This window comes from Cupressus sempervirens, chromosome 3 (genome assembly GCF_028749045.1).
Source record: "Cupressus sempervirens isolate cs-2001-9-10 chromosome 3, ASM2874904v1, whole genome shotgun sequence".
Taxonomy (NCBI): Eukaryota; Viridiplantae; Streptophyta; class Pinopsida; order Cupressales; family Cupressaceae; genus Cupressus; species Cupressus sempervirens.
Window position 1 is genome coordinate 897,973,875 of NC_143120.1, and position 19,851 is coordinate 897,993,725.

At 33.8% G+C, this 19,851-nt stretch overlaps 1 pseudogene; it reads left to right on the forward strand.

The window, feature by feature from the left end:
• Positions 1 to 5,027, forward strand: LOC149569691 (cellulose synthase-like protein H1; annotated as a pseudogene).
• Positions 5,028 to 19,851: the final 14,824 nt, after the last annotated feature.

Sequence of the window (19,851 nt, forward strand, 5' to 3'; positions counted from 1 at the left end):
ATGGTAGCAAGAACTGCCAAAGTAGTGAAAGCTGCTAAGGCAGTGAATGCTGCCAAAGTATTTTTGACCAATCATGATGTTTACTAGAGGCTTGGGGGTTTCTTCCTGTGATGATGTTATGGCTATATTTTGGTCATGATCTTTTATACATGACCATGGTGATGTGTTATGTATTCTCTATGATGATATTGTTTGGATAATTGTGGTGCTTTCCAGTTTTCTTGTGTAGAACTGAGGTGAATAGTGTGACTTTTCTAATGTAACCTTTGAGTCTTCGATCAGTTATCTTTTGATGCTTTCTAATTTCTTGTATAGGACTAAGGTGATTTTTTTTTTAATCTTTTGGTACTTTCTAGTTTCTCATATAAGATTGAGGTGATATTGAGATTTTTCTTTAGGTGCTTTCTAGTTGCTTGTAAAGGACTAAGGTGATTACTATGTTTTATCTATAAGTGCTTTCTAATTGTTTGAAAAGGGTTGAGGTGAAAATTTTGATTTTATGAGTTGTTTGTTTATGAGCCTAGGGTAGGTATTCTATATGTACACTGGGAAGTGGCTTGCAATAGAGGTCAAAGCCCTAAGTGGTTTCCTGGGTAACCCATTGTAAGTTTTTTTAATAAGTGATAACATTACATTAAATGAGAGTAAAATGAATTAATAATAGTCATTTTTTTCCTCACCCATGCCTCGAGTACTAGTATAGGCTAGGATGGGAGTAGAGAGTATGTTTGGTTGCCTAAACTATATGCAAGGATACTGGTGTTGCATAGAGACACTAGGGGGCGGAGTCTAGAGAGGCTACTAGGGTAACCTTAGAGTTGGCTCATGTGATGACACTTGCCCACTTACATAGTAAATTTCCTATGTCTCTTTGTTGCCTCTAGGTTTAGATGATACTTGTGTCTTGGTACCCTTTGAGATATTTTTCTATTAGGATTTCCTTGACCTAGATGTTGGTTATGATTTGTGGTTTGATATCTATATAGGACTTGAGTTTATCTCCTTAGCATAGTGGGAGTGGTCCATTTAGGTTAGCACAAGGTTGGTTGGTAGTGCATTTTTATTATATCATTAAGATCTAATAGTTGGATGTCAATCCCAAATGTCCTTGTGCATTTGATCCTTTCTTTCTAATCTTATGGTTTTTGTTGGATGGTTATACTCTATTTCATTATACTTTATTGTAATATATCTTGTGAGATTTTGTATATTATTGATGATGTATATTCTTTGAGCTTTTCTGCAATTCCTCTTTCTTCCTTGTAAAAATAATGACATCAGTAGTACAGTCACTGACATATACATAGGTGCTGATGTCAGCATTTTTAATGCCAAAATTTGATGGTCATTCACCCATCATTGTTTGATTTTTTTGTCCTAAAGACCTATTGTTAGTTTTTTTTGCAATATCTTGAGCATATGATGGTCTTTTTCAATCTGAAAGAAGTGTTAGAAAGCTAGTTCAAAGATGGAGACAATAGTATAGGTATTTTTTGGATTTTTTTTTTACTTTTCTACATATTTTGCACTTGAAGTCCATTGATGATTTCTATCTTCTGGGGGGCATAACTTCTTCGTTATAGCTCCAATTTTTAATCCAAAAAAAGTAGTGGATAGCTCGCCACGAACCCTCTTCAAATTCTCTACTATTTTTCATTAGTATTCCTCAAAGGTACATTTGATTGGAAACTAATTTTTTTGCTCTTCTTGTTTATGCATTACTTCTACTAGCTGAGGTTCAATTGTTGTATTGTGGGGGATGTTTTGTATTATTTTTTCTATTACTTATATCAGTAACCTAGAACACTTTTCAAAAAAATTCCAACAACTTCTAAGACAATGGTAAGGACCTCTTCTTGTCTAGAACTTCTAGCCCCTCATAACTATCACACATGGAAGACCTTGATGACACGGCTTCTTTGGTCAAAAGAGTTGTGGTCTTGTTTAGATGTAGTGTAACTAGTTTTATAGAGGCCTTTTTAGGTCATGTAGCATAGGAACAAGATGGATGAGGCAATACAATTAATCTTTTTACAAGTATCTGACAGTCTATAGTTTTATCTTGATGGGTGCAATACCTCTCTAGCTATGAGGACCAATCTTGAAGGCTTGATTAGTATAGTGAATGAGTTCAGGGCACTTCAGATTGAGGCAGAGCTTACCTCTCTTGTACCAAATTCTTTTCCTTCCATTGAGGACTTCTTGATGAAGTTCAATCAATAGAGATCTTTATTCTAGGGTTGTGGGAAGACCAAGACTAACACTGAGTGCATTTATTTGATTATTTCTAAGCTTTGTGGAAACTTTTAGATTTTTGCTTCTACCTTAGATATTCCACCAAAGATTCTTTGAGTAATAGATTTACCATGCTATCCTTTGAGGTTTTTTGTGACCATATGACTCGAGAGAAATATAAGCTCTCTCAGTTGGATTCTCTCATAGGCTCATAGAATTATGAATTGGTAGCTCAACCATCTTTAGGGACAAAGGAGAAGACACATAAATCTCATTTTGTAGAATTTTGGATTGATTCTAGCACTCACAATTCATCATGGCTACCTCCTCCTAAGAGGGGTAAGTCAAATCCAAAAAGACCGAAGTGTGCTTATTGCAATAAGCCTAAACATTATGAGTCACATTGTTATGAGAAGAATTTAGATGGCTATGCAAAACAAGTTTCAAATTTGACACCTCTCCTTCAGAAGAGAAACCTTGATATTCCTTCTACTTATCATAGATCTTCTTCATTGTCATTATTTCAATAAGACGGTAAAGATATAGGAAAGTGTCATGCACTATGTGAAACTAATATTTCTAATTCTTCTAGATGGTTGCTGGTAATCTAGGGTAGGTAATATATGTGTATGTTGGGAAGTGGCTTGCAATGGAGGTCAATGTCCTAAGTGGCTTCCCAAGTAACCCATTGTAAGTTGTTTTAATAAGTGATAACATTAAATTAAATGAGAGTAAAATAAATTAGTAAGATTTATTATTTTTCCTCCCCCATTCCTTGAGTGCCAGTATAGGCTAGGATGGGAGTAGAGAGGATGCTTGGTTGTGACCTTGCTTTGTTAGTATGCCTTGTTGATACAAAAGGATACTGGTGTTGCACAGAGACACAAGGGGGTCAGAGTCTACAGAGGCTGCCAGGGTAACCTTAGAGTTGGCTCATGCAATGACACTTTCCCACTTTCATGGTATATTTCCTGCGTGTCTTTTTTGCCTCTGGGTTTAGATGATACTTGTGTCTTGGTACCCTTTGAGATAGTTTTCTATAAGGATTTCCTTGACCTAGATGTTGGTTATGACTTGTGGCTTGATATATATATGGGAATTGAGTTTATCTCCTCAGCATGGTGATGTTACATGTTAGATGTCCTTGTGTAGTTTATCCTTTCTTTCTAATCTTGTGCATTTTGTTGGATGGTTATACTCTATTGTATTGTACTTGATTATCATAGTTCTTATGAGATGTATATTATTGATGATGAATATTTTTTGAGTTTTTATACCCTATGACTTGTACAGTGGATGATTAAGTATTCTAATTATGTCAAGTGGCATTTGATAAATTGTATATTATTTAAATGGATTTGTACTTGTAATAATTCTATGATGTGGATTTGTTGTGTATTGGATTTAGTATTAATTAAATTTGAATGTTTTTCAACATCATGGAACCCTTAAGAGATGCAATTTATTTTATGATGGTTGTCATGTATGTGAGTTATTGCTTCCACTATATTTTATCTCTTGTTGTTATTATCTTTCTTTTTTTTAAATGTTTGACAAACTTAGTAAAACTTTAGGTTATGGGTTCCCTAGCAAGGCATTACAAGGACTACTTGAAATATTTGTAAGCAAACTTTGTCCTTTCATTGGAATCAGAAGAGGCATTATGAGGTAGAGGATGCTTTATGCTTATTTTTTCCTATGGGTTGTTTGGTCAATACTAGTTATCTGCTATGGCTTACTTCCTATCATGAGTCTACTATATCATAAATCATTCTTGCCCAAGGTTACTTAAATTTCATTTTATATTAATATCATCTTATCTATCTGAATTGAAACACACTAGTAACCTATTAGCCACTAGTCTCATCATATAGTTGCGTTGTGACCAATATATTATGTGTTTTGATTTAGATCATCTTTAGGACAAGATAAGTTTTGAAAAAGGAAGTCAATTTTGACTATTTAACAATTAGACTTTAGTGTGTGATGTTTAAGCCACCCATTTGATTCATTGAGTTGGTGCATCTTTAATCATATTAGTAAATGAGTCTATGTGATTTCATCTAACCCACCCAAACAAGTCAAACCATAGAACACATTGCTTAAATTATATCATAAAGATGGGCAACAAACCACTCAAACAAGTTATATCTTATAATGTGTTGTTTAAACTATATAAAAAAAGATGAACTCTTTTTTATTTATAGATTTGTATACCATAATTTTCATTTTTTAACACTAGTTTTACTACTAATGTAGATTACAGAGGTTTCTTTTCTAATTGCACTAGCACTCTTCCTCTTATTTTATGGATATTAGCTTGTGCAATAAATTCTTCTATGGTGTTCTGTAAGAGAGTGGTGGAATATCCAATTCATGCGGCTCACTATGTGCACATCTTCAAGGTTCATTGCACTATTTGATGTTGTAGAGAAGTTGTTGGGATTGTCTAACACAGTATTTTTTGTGACTCCAAAGGGGTCAGAGAAAGAAGAGAATGGTGATGGGGGAGAGTTTATATTTGATTCCACTACATTATTTATCATACCAACTATAATATTATTATTAAAATTAGCTTGCCTTGCTTGGAACATTGTTTCAATTGTGAGCAGTGTCGGTGAGATCAAAGAGAGGCTATTTGTCTAGAGTATTTATGCAGTGTTTGGGTAATCATATTAAATCTCTAGTTGTTTTTGAAAGGATCAGTTAGAAATTGAAAGAGAGGCACTCCTTGGAGTGTTATCATGAAATATTGTGCTTTGGTTTTCTTCATATACACTACTCTAGCTTAATTCAGTGAAGCATGTTTTTCCTATCTGCCAATCTCACTTATTCAAATTGTATGAATCTTCCTAGAAATATTCTTCTATCATGGAATGATTTATCTTTCATCCTTTCTAGTGAGGAACTCTTCTTCCATTAACAATGTGTCTATAATTTTGTACCATTTCTAAATATATATTTTTAACCCACTAAATTCTTCGAATAAGAACAATTAGAAAACAACAATATTATAATTCAAATATAAGTTGGAGAGGCTCTAGGTACTTGATAAGTATGTTGTGTATGGAAATTACAATTGATTTTTGTTTTCCCCCTTGTGAACATTTCTGTAGTTCCTTTCTCAATAGCAGACATGCAATATATTTTTCTATGTTACTTGCGTAGGTCTCTTATAGGCATTTCTTTATATGCTTGACATGAATTTTCATTTTAAAATATAAATATATTCTCTTCTTTTTTTGTATCCATGCTGAAATATTTTTCTACTTTCAATATATAAAATGTCAATAGTTTAAAATGTAAATTTGAGATGATAAGTTATTTTCTTTGAGTATTTTGATAATTATGAAGTAATTCCATATAGCTTTTAAGGATTTTTTATAACTAACTAACCATCTTCCTTTTTCTATTCGATTACATGGAGGCAACTTCTCAAAGAGAGATGGTAAACACTTGCAATTTACTATTATTTGATTACTTAATAGATGGTGTATATCTTAAGTCTCATGGTAAAACATACTCAATGTAAAGTATAATATGATCTAAATCCAAGAACCTTCATCTTTCCTTATTCTAGATTGGGATGCTTGCAGGGATGTTGAATGCAAAGATAATACTTCTACAACTTCAAGTTTGTGTGCCCTATTCTATGAAGTGCATGTACATGCGATAACTGTAGACACTTTACCTAGAGTTATGTTTAACTTTTTTAATATCTTTGTTGGGTATATGAAGATACCCATGGAGCCCAATGCTTGTAAGAAGACCTTTTTTATTAATGATTATTAATACAGTACAAATAGACTTGAACTCTTGAGATAACTACCTAATATAAATTGTATCTATCTTATTATTCTCAAGAATACTACAGGCATTCAATCTATTGGGAATTTAGTGTGTAGTTAAAATCTAAAACTATATGCATGGTTCTATGTAGGTGCATTGTATCCCTTAATTCTATATTATTAATATAAATTACAAATGTGGATCTATACCGAGACATTCTTTTTTTTTCTTTAGTTTCCTAAAAAAATATGATATTAATTCCTTTTAGATCAACAACTTTGTATAAAATCTAAACAAGTCAATGTATACACCAATCATGTTATTTAGGAATCATGTCTAAAAAAAGATAGCAATAGAAAAACTACTAACAACAAGTGAAGAGGCATTATAAAGTATTAGGCTCTATTTTGCATCATAGTGAAGAACACATTGAATAACCTGGGTATGGCAAGATACTTCTCGTAGTTTTGTTCCTATGATTTAAGTCTAATCATTCTCACGCGCAAAAAGAAATTGGTAACATGCATTTATTATAATGTTCCCTGTAGAATAACTTAAATTCTACCCTCGGTCTAAAAGATCTAAAAGGATCCTAGGTTATGAGAAACCAATAATTTATAAAGGTTATATAAAATTAAATAACTGGTTATAAAAAAAAATCTAGTTCACCCTTGGTTTTATTCAAATTTGAACTCCTTTACACTAGAATTTATTAATGAACACCTTATACATTGACAGAGGAAGGTAATAGATAATATTATCCACACCCAAGTCTGTACCCTTAGTTTTATGTGAATTTGAACTCCTTTACACTATAATTTATTAATGAATACCTTATACATTGATAGAGGAAGGAAATAGATAATATTATCCACACCCAAGTCTAATATGATTTAAGGTAATCTATTTTGAGCACTAGTTTGATATTGAGGGTTGACAAGATGTGTATAAGATAGTACTTATCCATTTATTGTTTTCTAGTTAAACCTTTATATTTTGCAATGGCCTACTGATGATTTGTCTAATATAATATCACACTACTAGTGCATGCTTATTATGGTCATACATGGGTCATGTACACTCTTCACTGAATGTGTGCTAGGTTATGAATCATTTCCTATTTGACTTCTTCAAATATGTAATTGATAATTCTCCTCCAATCTACTAGCTTATATATATATATATATATATATATATATATATATATATATGATTTCCTTTTTTCTTCACCAATATGTTTCAATGAACTCTTCCTTGATAACATTAAGTGAACTAGTGAATGTGCAAGTAGTTGTGTTTCACACCATTGTTGCCTTGTATAGGTCATGTTTCACTACCTTGTATAGGTCATGTTAACTAAAGTGCCGAAGGTGTGAACATTGTAACCCTCATTCGACAAAACATTGGTGGGTTCATAAAAAACATTGGGTTTTGTATATTTATTTTTATATCTTTAGGGATGGATGGAGTAACTCACCTAGATGTTGTGGTTAGAAATCATGTAAGCATTGGCCACACTAATTCCACCAAACATTTAGAAAATGTTGTAAAACCCTACCTTGACTAATTTTTATATTTCTTCAATGCCCTACCTCACTCAAACCATCGAATAAGCATTGGAATCCATCATTCAGCATTTTGTTTAACCATTAATAATATTTATTTTGCATAGGCACATTGAAAAACTCAATTGATAGAAATGTTGTTTCTTTGTTTGATGTTTCATATACAGCTATAGTTACAAGGATTAGGCTTCATGAGCTAAGAACACTATAGAGACCATAGTATGGTCAAAAGAGATTTTTAGTTTGATATTGAGGGTTGACAAGATGTGTATAAGATAGTACTTATCCAGTTATTGTTTTCTAGTTAAACCTTTATATTTTGCAGTGGCCTACTGATGATTTGTCTAATATAATATCACACTACTAGTGCATGCTTATTATGGTCATACATGGGTCATGTACACTCTTCACTAAATGTGTGCTTATATATATATATATATATATATATATATATATATATATATATATATATATATATATATATATATATATATATATATATGTATGTATATATATATATACATACATACATATATATATATATATATGTATGTATGTATATATATATATACATACATATATATATATATATGTATATATATACATATATATACATATATGTACATATATGTACATATATGTATATATATATGTACATATATGTACATATATGTATATATACATATATGTATATATATACATATATGTACATGTATCTATATATATATGTATATATATACATATATGTACATATATATGTATATATATATATATATGTATATATGTATATATATATATATACATATATGCATATATATACATATATATGTACATATATGCATATATATACATATATGTATATATATATATATGCATATATGTACATATATGTACATATATGTATATATATGCATATATGTACATATATGTATATATATGCATATATGTATATATATATATATATATATATATATATATATATATATATATATATATATATATATATATATATATATATATATATATATATATATATATAGATATATGATTTCCTTTTCCTTCACCAATATGTGTCAATGAACTCTTCCTTGATAACATTAAGTGAACTAGTGAATGTGCAAGTAGTTGTGTTTCACACCATTGTTGCCTTGTACAAGTCATGTTTCACTACCTTGTATAGGTCATGTTAACTAAAGTGCCGAAGGTGTGAACATTGTAACCCTCATTCGACAAAACATTGGTGGGTTCATACAAAACATTGGGTTTTGTATATTTATTTTTATATCTTTAGGGATGGATGGAGTAACTCACCTGGATGTTGTGGTTAGAAATCATGTAAGCATTGGCCACACTAATTCCACCAAACATTTAGAAAATGTTGTAAAACCCTACCTTGAATAATTTGTATATTTCTTCAATGCCCTACCTCACTCAAACCATCGAATAAGCATTGGAATCCATCATTTAGCATTTTGTTTAACCATTAATAATATTTATTTTGCACAGGCACATTGAAAAACTCAATTGATAGAAATGTTGTTTCTTTGTTTGGCATTTCATATACAGCTATAGTTACAAGGATTAGGCTTCATGAGCTAAGAACACTATAGAGACCATAGTATGGTCAAAAGAGATTTTGGGTACTATATCATTGTAGGATATAGTGAACTCTTGTATCACTATACGAAGAAGGCCTAATATTTACATAGCAATGAGTGATGAGGAAAGTATATTGCTATGACATATAGCAATACCTTTTATTGCTATACAAAGAAACTGCAAAAAAGATACAGCAATGAGCAATAAAGGAAGCTTATTGCTATAACTGTTAAGTTTCAAGATTTGCACCCTTTACTGAACTGGAAAATGTTCAGTAACCCTTACTTAACATGTGGTTCACTTCACTATATGGGACTGGACAGTGAGATGAAACCTCTAGATTCTAGGCTAGCTCCTATTGAATCTCTCAGTGATAACCTCTTAAAACTTAAAGAAAACTTTGAGGGAAAAGGGGAAGAATTTACTAAAAACCAAAACCTAAACCTAAAGTTTAAACTAAGTAGGTGATACACCAAAAAGGGGTATGGAAATGTAACCCACATGCAACAAAGAGGATTATATAGCTTTATGAAATGCAGATGAAGCACAACTTCCTGTAAAGGCTTGCACAAATGATTTATAATAAGGTTTTCCACTAAAACTACAAAAAGAAAGATAAACTAATATACCATTGACAATTCCACCATTTAACCAGTTACCTGCTATTCCCAGCCAAGAAATTACCATGGCAAGCCCTTCGGGTACTACAGGCCCTTCACAAGAGCTGCAAGAGATAAAAAAATAGTCAGCTCAAGATCGAAAACATGATGCAAAATTTTAGTAATGAGCTAGTTAATCCTAAAAAGCAGTAGTTCCAGCCTAGGCCGCCTTACCAACAATAGAATCCAGTTGTAAATATGCCTTACCAATAGCAAAATCAAGGTTAGGCCCAAGGAAATAGACAACCATTTCAAGATAATGCGATGAGTTATAGGAAAAATATCAATCAAAGGCCTTTTCAACCTTATAACCCAGCCCCTCTTAATGCTACAAATCCAATAAGAGACATAGTCCCCATGCAAAATAACCTTGCAGCAGATTTTGAGTGGTGTTACCCCTGTAGTGAACCACATAATCAAGCCACTTGCATGAATGGAGTTATAAATTAGGCATTAATGGTACAAAATATGGTGGTAGGACAAAAAAATGTCACTTATGATGCATCTAAATAGCAGCATGATGCACCTACTCCTGAAACTGGTTTCCTTAACTGGCAGAAAGATGAGTTTTGTGTAATCAATAATGACTCACCAATATCAGCAAATACCTGAGCTAAGAAAAGAGCCCTTGAAGTAGAGAAAATAGAAAATAAGGGTAAACTATCAGATATTGTTGAGCCATCATCAAGTGCCACAAATGCAGTGGGAGACACTCACGTCCCTATCGCCAAAGAAACCGTTCATAGGCCAGTGGAGCATGGTGTTGTTAAAGCACATCAAAAATTACACTTTGCTGCGCCATTTAATATCATGGAGAACATGAAGAAGATGAACTTGTCTATTTCAATGTGGGAAACTTTGGCCATTCCTGGTCAAGTGGATATCTTGCAAAAGGCTCTCTTGGATGAAGCAAATCTCGCAAGGGTGATGGATGAACCAGCAAGAACAGTGTTAACCAACGCTGATGAAAAGGGGGAGGACAGAGATAAAATTGCCAAGGAGCCAAATAAGGTAATAAAACCACCTCCTTTCTATCTTTCCTTGATCATTGGTGATAAACTAGTCCATAATTGTATGGTAGATAGCGGAGCTACAAGTTCGGTCATGCCAAAAAAGATAGCTGACCAGTTGGGACTAAAATACCAACCCATTGAAAAGGGTGTTGTTCAACTTGATGGAACATCTATAGGTACTATAGGCATAATTAGAGATGCAAGTTTCACCCTTCATGCTTGTTCTGATGAACCAGCAAGAACGGTGTTAACCAGTGCTGATGAAAAGGCGGAGGATAGTGATTGCCAAGGATCCAAATAAGGTAATAAAACCACCTCCTTTCTATCTTTCCTTGATCATTTGTGATAAACTAGTCCATAATTGTATGGTAGATAGTGGAGCTACAAGCTCAGTCATGCCAAAAAAGATAGCTGACCAGTTGGGACTAAAATACCAACCCATTGAAAAGGGTGTTGTTCAACTTGATGGAACATCTATAGGTACTATAGGCATGATTAGAGATGCAAGTGTCACCCTTCATGCCTGTCCTAATTTTTCTATCCAGTAGGATATCTATGTTATAGATTTACCTCCATACTTTTCCATCTATTTGTCTAGAGATTTCACAGCAAAGATTGGTGGTTACTTGTCATCCGATTGGTCCCACATGCTTTTTAGGACTAGATATGGCACAAAAGTAACAATTAAATCTAAGTTACTTGCAAAAAACCACATAGAGCCTTATGTTCCTAGTGTTGTCAATGTGAACCTACTTGTATTTGACTAAGCAGAGTGTCATACAGTTGTTGAAAATTGAACCCAGCTAGACGATGTCCTAGATATCCTTCTTGATGAATGGGCATCAAGTCAAACCTATGAAAACTAGTTTTATCAGATGACGAGTGTTGACTTGGGGACCTATATTATACATGAGCAAAATGAAGTTGTTCCCAATTTGGTCAAACTGGCCAATCAGTTGGGGGAGTCCCAAGATCGGCTATGGAGCATGTTTTTCGATGGTTCAAGGGGTAAACAAGGTGCTGGTGGAGGCGTCGTGTTGGTTTCACCCGAAAATGATAGGTACTATGCCACTTTCAGATTCAATTTTTCTTGTACCAATAATACAGCTGAGTACAAAGGGTTAATTTAGGGATTAGAATGGGCAAGAAAATGTGGTATTAAGTGCTTGAGGGTATATGGTTATAGTGAACTAGTAGTAAATCAAATTAGATGTCTGAATGCTACAAAAAATGACATTTTAAAGTCTTATAGACATCGTGTTTGGGATTTACTTGAAAATTTTGATGCATTTAATATACTGGTTATGCCTAGAAAAGAAAACCAGCATGCTAACAGAATGGCAGTTGTAGAAGCTTAGTATGATATTGTTAAAAGTGTTTCAGCACATACTAATCAGCAACATATTAGAATTATTACCAGGACTTCCATTCCTGATAATGATGTTAGTTGGCAAGTTTTTGACAGCAATGAACAAATTTTGCAATTTTTGCTAGAAGAAGACATTTTTGCCAATTCTAACCAGCAGAGATATAAAGATCAGTATGGTGATCAGGTGATACAATTGAAGAACAACAAGTTGCCAAAGGGTCTAGTAACGCTGGAAAGCATTTTCAATTCAGATGATCAACTAAAACCTGGAAAAGCCAACTTGTTGTTCAAAGAAAACCAGTATGCAGTTCTGGAAATTGCACCTGGTAAATGCCTAAAATTTTTCAAAGTAAATTTAGCTAAAGAAAAGGAGGCTTTTCTTCATTTGTTCCAAGAATTCAGTGATGTCTTTGCTTGGCAATATAGCGACTTAAAAGGATTTGATCCAAGACTTGCACAGCATACGATAGAGCTAGAACCAACAGTTAAACCAGTTCAATCAATCCTAAGCTGGAACCTTTGATGCAAAAGGACGTGTTCAAGTTGATTGAAAGTAAGATAATTTTCCCTATCAAACACACGAGCTAGGTTGCTAACTTGGTCCTGGTAAGGAAGAAAATGGAGAGTTACGGCTGTGTGTGGATTTCAAAGACTTGAATAGAGTCTCATTGAAGGATAGACACCCGCTTCCATCCATGGAGCAGATATTATAGTGTATATCATGGGCTGAAAGGTTCTCTTTGCTGGATGGATACTTGGGTTATAATCAAATCCTGGTGAAGGAGGAAGATCAATTCAACACAGTGTTTACAACAAAATGGGGAACAATGGCGTACAAGAGAATGCCATTTGGATTGTCCAATGCTAGAGCAACATTTCAGAAAGCCATGGAAATGGAATTTGGTAATCTGATGTATAGATTCATCTTGGTTTATTTAGATGATGTCACTCTTTATTCACAAAAAGTAGCAGATCATATTGATCACCTGAGATAGATTTTTGAGCATTGTAGAAAGTCTGGCATCTCATTAAATCCCAAAAAGAGTACTTTTTTTGTGCATGAGGGAAAATTACTTGGATACATTGTATCTAAGTCAGGCATCACAGTAGACCCTGAATGAGTTGCAGCAATTCTAGAGCTGCCTCTACCACAACACAAAAAAGGCCTTCAAAGTTTCATCGGCCGTATTAATTTTGTGCAAAAATTTCTACCTAATATCACAGCTCTTCTCAAGCCATTAACAGCCATGCTTAAAAAGAATGCAATTTTTACATGGACAAGGGAGGCCAAGGAGAATTTTTAGGCCATTAAAGATGCATTGGCAGCAGCACCTGTTCTAATCAATCCTGATTTTGGTAAGGATTTCATTCTTTATGCATATGGTGGTCATGATGTGATTTCAGCCATGCTGGTACAAAAAAATGCAAAGGGATTGGAGCAGCCAATCACATTCTTCAATAAAGGACTAGAAGAATATGAGCAAAGGTATAGTTTTGTTGAGAAACATATCCTTGCTATTGTAAAAAGCCTTAAAAAATTCAAGCACTTGTTGATGCATAACAAGGTCATTTTGCATGTCACGCATCCAAGTTTCAAAGAATTCCTCTTGAGTAAAGACTTGAATGAGAAGAGAGTCGATTGGATCACATGCGTCATGGAATATGACGTAGATATCCAGATAACCAAGCTGGTTAGAGGAAAGGGGTTGTGTGAGCAAATTGCGAATAAAGACATTTCAAAGCTTGAGGAGCAAGCAAATGCTATTTTTCTCATCAGTGCTGCTTGAAGCAATGATGGAACAGCGAGCTGGTTACAGGATATGATCCATTTTTTGAAAACTATTCAATGTCCAGCCACCTTAGATTGAGCAAAGCAAAGGTATTATTGCTTGCAATCAGCCCCTTTTGTGCTAATAAATGACATTTTATACTGGAAAGATTTCAATGGAGTCCTTCTTAGATGCATAGATTCAGATCAAACTGCTCAAGTGTTGCATGAATTCCATGATGGGCATTCAAGAGGACATTTTTCTCCTAGAAAAATAGCCTATAAGATTCTCCGAGCTGGCTATTATTGGCCTGATTTATTTAAAGACTGTCATGTACATGTCAAAAAATGCACTAAATGTGCCATGTTTACAAGAAAAGATAGGTTGCCAACTTTGCCCTTGTAGCCAATTAAGACTGAACAGCCCTTTCAGAAGTGGGGCATTGATTTTATAGGGGCCATTAGCCCTCCATCAAGTGGATCATTACAGCCACTGATTATTTCACACACTGGACTAAGGCAGTAGCATTAAAGGATGCAAATGAATCATCAGTCTTAAGCTTTTATGATGACATTATGAACAGATTTGGAGTACCAGATTCCATTATCTCTGATAATGCACTTGCTTTCATTGGAATGAAAGTCACTAATTGGGCTTTTCATCATGGAATATATCTCAGTACGAGCTCTAATTATTACCCGCAAGGTAATGGATTAGCAAAATCTTCCAACAAGAATCTGATAAGGATCATCAAGCACAATTTGCAAGAGAATCAGAGAGATTGGCATTCGAAATTGAAGGCCGCCTTATGGGTTGACAAGATCACCCCAAAGAAAATCATTGGAAACTCGTCTTATAGGCTTGTTTATGGGAAAGAGGTCAGATTGTCAATTGAGACAAAATTACTAGTGCTTGATCTTGCTACACAACTGGTTTTATTTGAGGAAGGTGACCCTATGCTAGTGCGGTGTGCCTAGTTGATGGAGCTGGAAGAAACTAGGAAAAAGGCCATGGAAACCATGGAATATCAGAAAATATAGATAAAGAGGAGCTTTGATAAGAGAGCTCGAGCTCTAGAATTCCATGTTGGCAACATGGTACTGAAGTGGGATGTTCTCAAGAGCAGACCCGGCCAGCACAATAAATTTGATCACATGTGGACTGGGCCATTTCAAATTGTTGATTGTAAACAACACAATGCTTACCAATTAGCTACCATGGAAGGAGACATCCTACCAATCCCTGTGAACGGGATCCATCTCAAACCATGTTTTGAGGTATGATTTTCAGTCCTGCCTTGTACATAATAAGTTAGTTTCCCTTGTTTTCAATAAGTGCATCTACATTTTAGTTTAGTTTTGTTTCTGTTCTAGGTTAGCTTCCTATTTTGTTTGTAGTTTAGTTTAGTTAAGTTGCTGGTTTATGTTGTGGAGACATCATATCGACTCATTTCATTCATGCATGCATAAATATGTGTGCTTAAATGCATACACATATCTAACATACACATACATACACACATATATATCGCTGCAAATAAATGTCTGGCTGCAAGCCATACATATCTGCATACCCATGCATACGCTGCATACATGCTTTCATCCAAACCCACACATCCACCCATGCATCAACCAAATGGTCAACTATGACTGTTTCGACTCCTAAAGCTGATACTTGAGTTCTAACCCTACATACCCATCAATCCAATAAGAGTTTCCGATCTTATTGAACTCACATGCATGCATTCAAAACTGAACCAGCAACTTTAGAAGTCACTTTTTGTCAGGTCTAAGTGCTAGGAATGCATAATCAGACTCTGTGCCCAATGAATAAGAACAAATTGGTCAGATGTCAAGCAGGTAGACATACAGCAAAAGTTGCCAAAAATGTTACCAAAATTTCACACATGCTGAATTTTACTTTAAGTAACATCACTAAAAGAATTTTGTAGGAAGAAAAATTCACTTTCTATTCACATTTCATCATTTTGTAGTCATATATGAAACCATGTGCAAAAGAGATACAATGTTCATTGTATAGATCATCAACTGATACGTACAATTTTCATTTTTACAATATGAAATGAATTAATATGCTGAATGGAGAAAATCTCACACAAGCCATGAGGATAATTGATTAATTTTCTTTCCTCAAGAAATACACTAAAAGATAAATATAGACATGAAAGAAATAGCAATAGAGATAACCATTCATTGCCTGTTGCTTTGACTGGTTATGGTTTCTTTTCCTGCCACACCCATCTAGCTTTGAGCTCCATGATCCCCAACAACTGCAAAAAACATAAAAAGAACTGAAGTTAGATCTCAAGAGATCTAAGCAATGACTACCTATCTCTATGACTACATATTCTATCTGTCAATGCATTTTGTCATGAAAGAAAACAAGCAGTGATATTGGCATTTAGTGCTGAAAGAAATAAAACTATTTATGAGTGTCACAAGCCCGTGCTCGAACCTTATAAGATATGCAATAGGATAAAGAAGATGAATAGACTAACAAATCTGTATTATGAAGTTATTTATGAACATGTGCAACAAGCAAACAGGGATACCCAGGAATGTTGTTTGCATCTTATTTTCAGCAAAAATGGCAAGTACCTCAAATATAAATTGTATTTATAGCAAGTCATTTATGTTTGTATTGAGCATTGAAAACATCTATTCAGATTTTTCGATCCACAATGGAAACATGCAAATTGGAAATCAATGAGAAACATCTTATGCAACATGATAGTAGGACAACAAAAATCAGATGAAGTATTTCTCAAGCAATGTGATACTCATAAAGCATGTACAACTACAGCTACAACAAAGTTTAGCAACATGTGAAATCATCAATCAGCTCAAGCTGGAGGACTTTGGCACATTAATTGATGTATGGAAGCATTCACAAACAAATTAAACATAAAGGAGCAGCAAAGCAAATGAATGGTGATGTCTTCAGAATAAAATGCCAAGGGGCATTGCCATCCTAATTAGGATGACAAGGTATTGTTCATAGGCAATGAAATATCAAAGAGACAAAACTTTAGTTTTTTTTTTGAAACTTATGTTTCACATATGTAAGAATGAAAGCTATAGTACGACAAATAACCATTTTCAGCTTGTAAATGGCTTGTGATTCTTTAGCTAGTGACCAAATGTTGTATGATGCAATAGGTGCTAGTCATAGCAATGACAGAAACATAAGACAGAAACATAAGTAATGTCCATCAAGATACCTAAAAATGCAGCATTATATGAAGTTTCAAAATCATTTCTAAGGATTATGGACTGATACATCTGAATAACAGCTTCAGTTGGGGCTAGAAACACAAAGGATGTATAACTTAGTAGCCATGGGACTATATAATAGGTAAAACAAATGACAAACAGGGGGAGCATCTTTTCAGCATACATGTACACAATTAGGAGGGACTTTATTACAGTAAATTGTGTTGCCTTTATCATAGCAAATTATGATTATGATGTACCAATAGGTGAAGCTACAATTTCTTCCTACCACTCATCCATAAGGTATGAGAGTAAGATTAATTGCCAAGGATGCAACACATGAAATTATAAATGGAAGAAGATGTTATTTTAAATTAGCAGAATGGGCTGATGGCAATGATAGACTAGGAACAACAAAGGGTCTTCATGGGATTACAAAGGAATTCATCATTAGTCGAGTGCAAGGTGTCATCTTTACTAATCTGTGTGCCTCTAACACCCATGGAGGAAGCATTACCTACAGGTGTACCCAAAAGAGAATTGAACAGTTTCCAGCTTCAAAGGGAGAGACAAAGCATGGCTAACAAATTCCTGCCACTCAAGTTTTAAAAATAAAAAAATCAAACAACTCCATAAAAAGAGTTATAGAAGGCATCATGTTTGGATGCCTCAAACATTTTGCTACAGATATCAACCAAAGCCGACACCCGCATATTGGAAGAAAAATTTGTATGTTATGATCTACATGAGAAACCTGACTTGGATTTTGTTACAAAGTAAGAGGTATTGCAAAGTCCATATCCCTTCAAGAAATCCAACAAAAAACTCAAATATGGAGAGTTAAATTACTACTAACACATATCATAGTGACAAATGAGAAAAACAGCATGAGATTATGCATAGGAACCCCATTCAGATGTTTTAAAATGTAACAACTTCAACATCAATGGTGGCCAACAGGAAAAAAATTAAATAACCAAATGCATTGAGCTACTTTTCAAACTCTTTCAATGGCAGCAAGCAATCGATTTTCTCATTCCAAAAGCAACCTATAGGTGTATCAAAAAGAGAAAGAACATATAACAGCAGAGTTTTTTGATACCTTTCAGCAAATACATCGCATGGCGGCTTCATTGAAGAGAAATAACCTGCAAATCCCTCAACAAATGGTGGCTTCGACTCTCAAGTGACAGCAAAACTCAAGCATGGCGGCCATCAAACTTTTCATGGCGGCGAATAACTCCAAGAAATCCTCCTAGCCGCAATCCTAGAATGGGCTTCTAGAACATGCGAATGTAAAAATGGATGACACTTTAGGGTATTCGAGCCTTCTTATGCCCTGATTTATTTTTCATAAAAATTTTAAATCTAGAGAGCATTCTATGGGATTATTGTCCCTTTGCAATTGTCTTTGTAATTGCTTTGCAAGGGGGGGAATTTTACCCATGTTTAGCATTTTTTCATTTTTGTTTTGCATATTGTTTGTCTTTTTATTTCTTTTAAAAGGTTCAAATTAAGTTTATTTCCTTGCAAAAAATAAATTACTATAATATAATTTATTTGTGTTATTTTAATAAGTATCAATTATTCTGATGGAATATTAGTTGATTTAATTATCACTTAATATTTTATAAAATAATTAATATTTATTAAAATAAAAGGAATAGATCGTATTATAATAAATTATTATTTAATAAATACTAAATGATTTATGTCTTATTTATAAAATATAAATCATTCAATAAATATTTTTGTGCAAAGAAATAAACTTTTAATTTCCTTTTAAAAAGGGTTAAAAGATAGATATTTTGCAAATCATTATGACTAAATGTTGAGTCAGGGGTGAAGTTTTGTTTAGATGGAGGAGTTATTGCATTTTGGAGACCTTTTTGGAGGCCTGCCAGGAGATGTGACTATAGTTATGAGGGGTAGTTGATGATATTATCAAGCCATGTCTTTTGGGTTGTTTTGTCCCCCTTTTTGAAGTCTTTTTAGGGACTGAAGTTTGGCCTTTGGAGCTGGATCTGACCCAGCATTTATGGTTTTTGAGAAATGCAGTTGGGAAAAGGTGTTAAGTATGATTTTTTCAACTCATTGTGGAGGTTCTAATTTGGTGGATGGAAGTCTTGTGGCTATTCTCTAAGTCCTGGACTTCATTCTACAGAGTTTGTAATTCATTTTTGGAGATATAATATAGGTTATAGTAGTGCGATTATGCTTGGTGAAGTTATCAGTGAGCCCTTTTCCTTTCTACAATTTATGTGTGCATTTTAAATGATTGGATAGGTTAACTTGTGAATGTTTCATTATTCCTTATTCTTTTATCTCATTTCAGCACCTTTGTGTAGAATAGTAAGTTTGTTTGTAGGTTATAACATATTTTTTAGTTGAAATTAGTCAAAGGGAGGTATTAGTTTATCTTTCTTTTTGTAGTTTCAGTGGAAAACCTTATTATAAATCATTTGTGCAAGCCTTTACAAGAAGTTGTGCTTCATCTGCATTTCATAAAGCTATATAATCCTCTCTGTTGCATGTGGGTTACATTTCCATACCCCTTTTTGGTGTATCACCTACTTAGTTTAAACTTTAGGTTTTGATTTTGGTTTTTAGTAAATTCTTC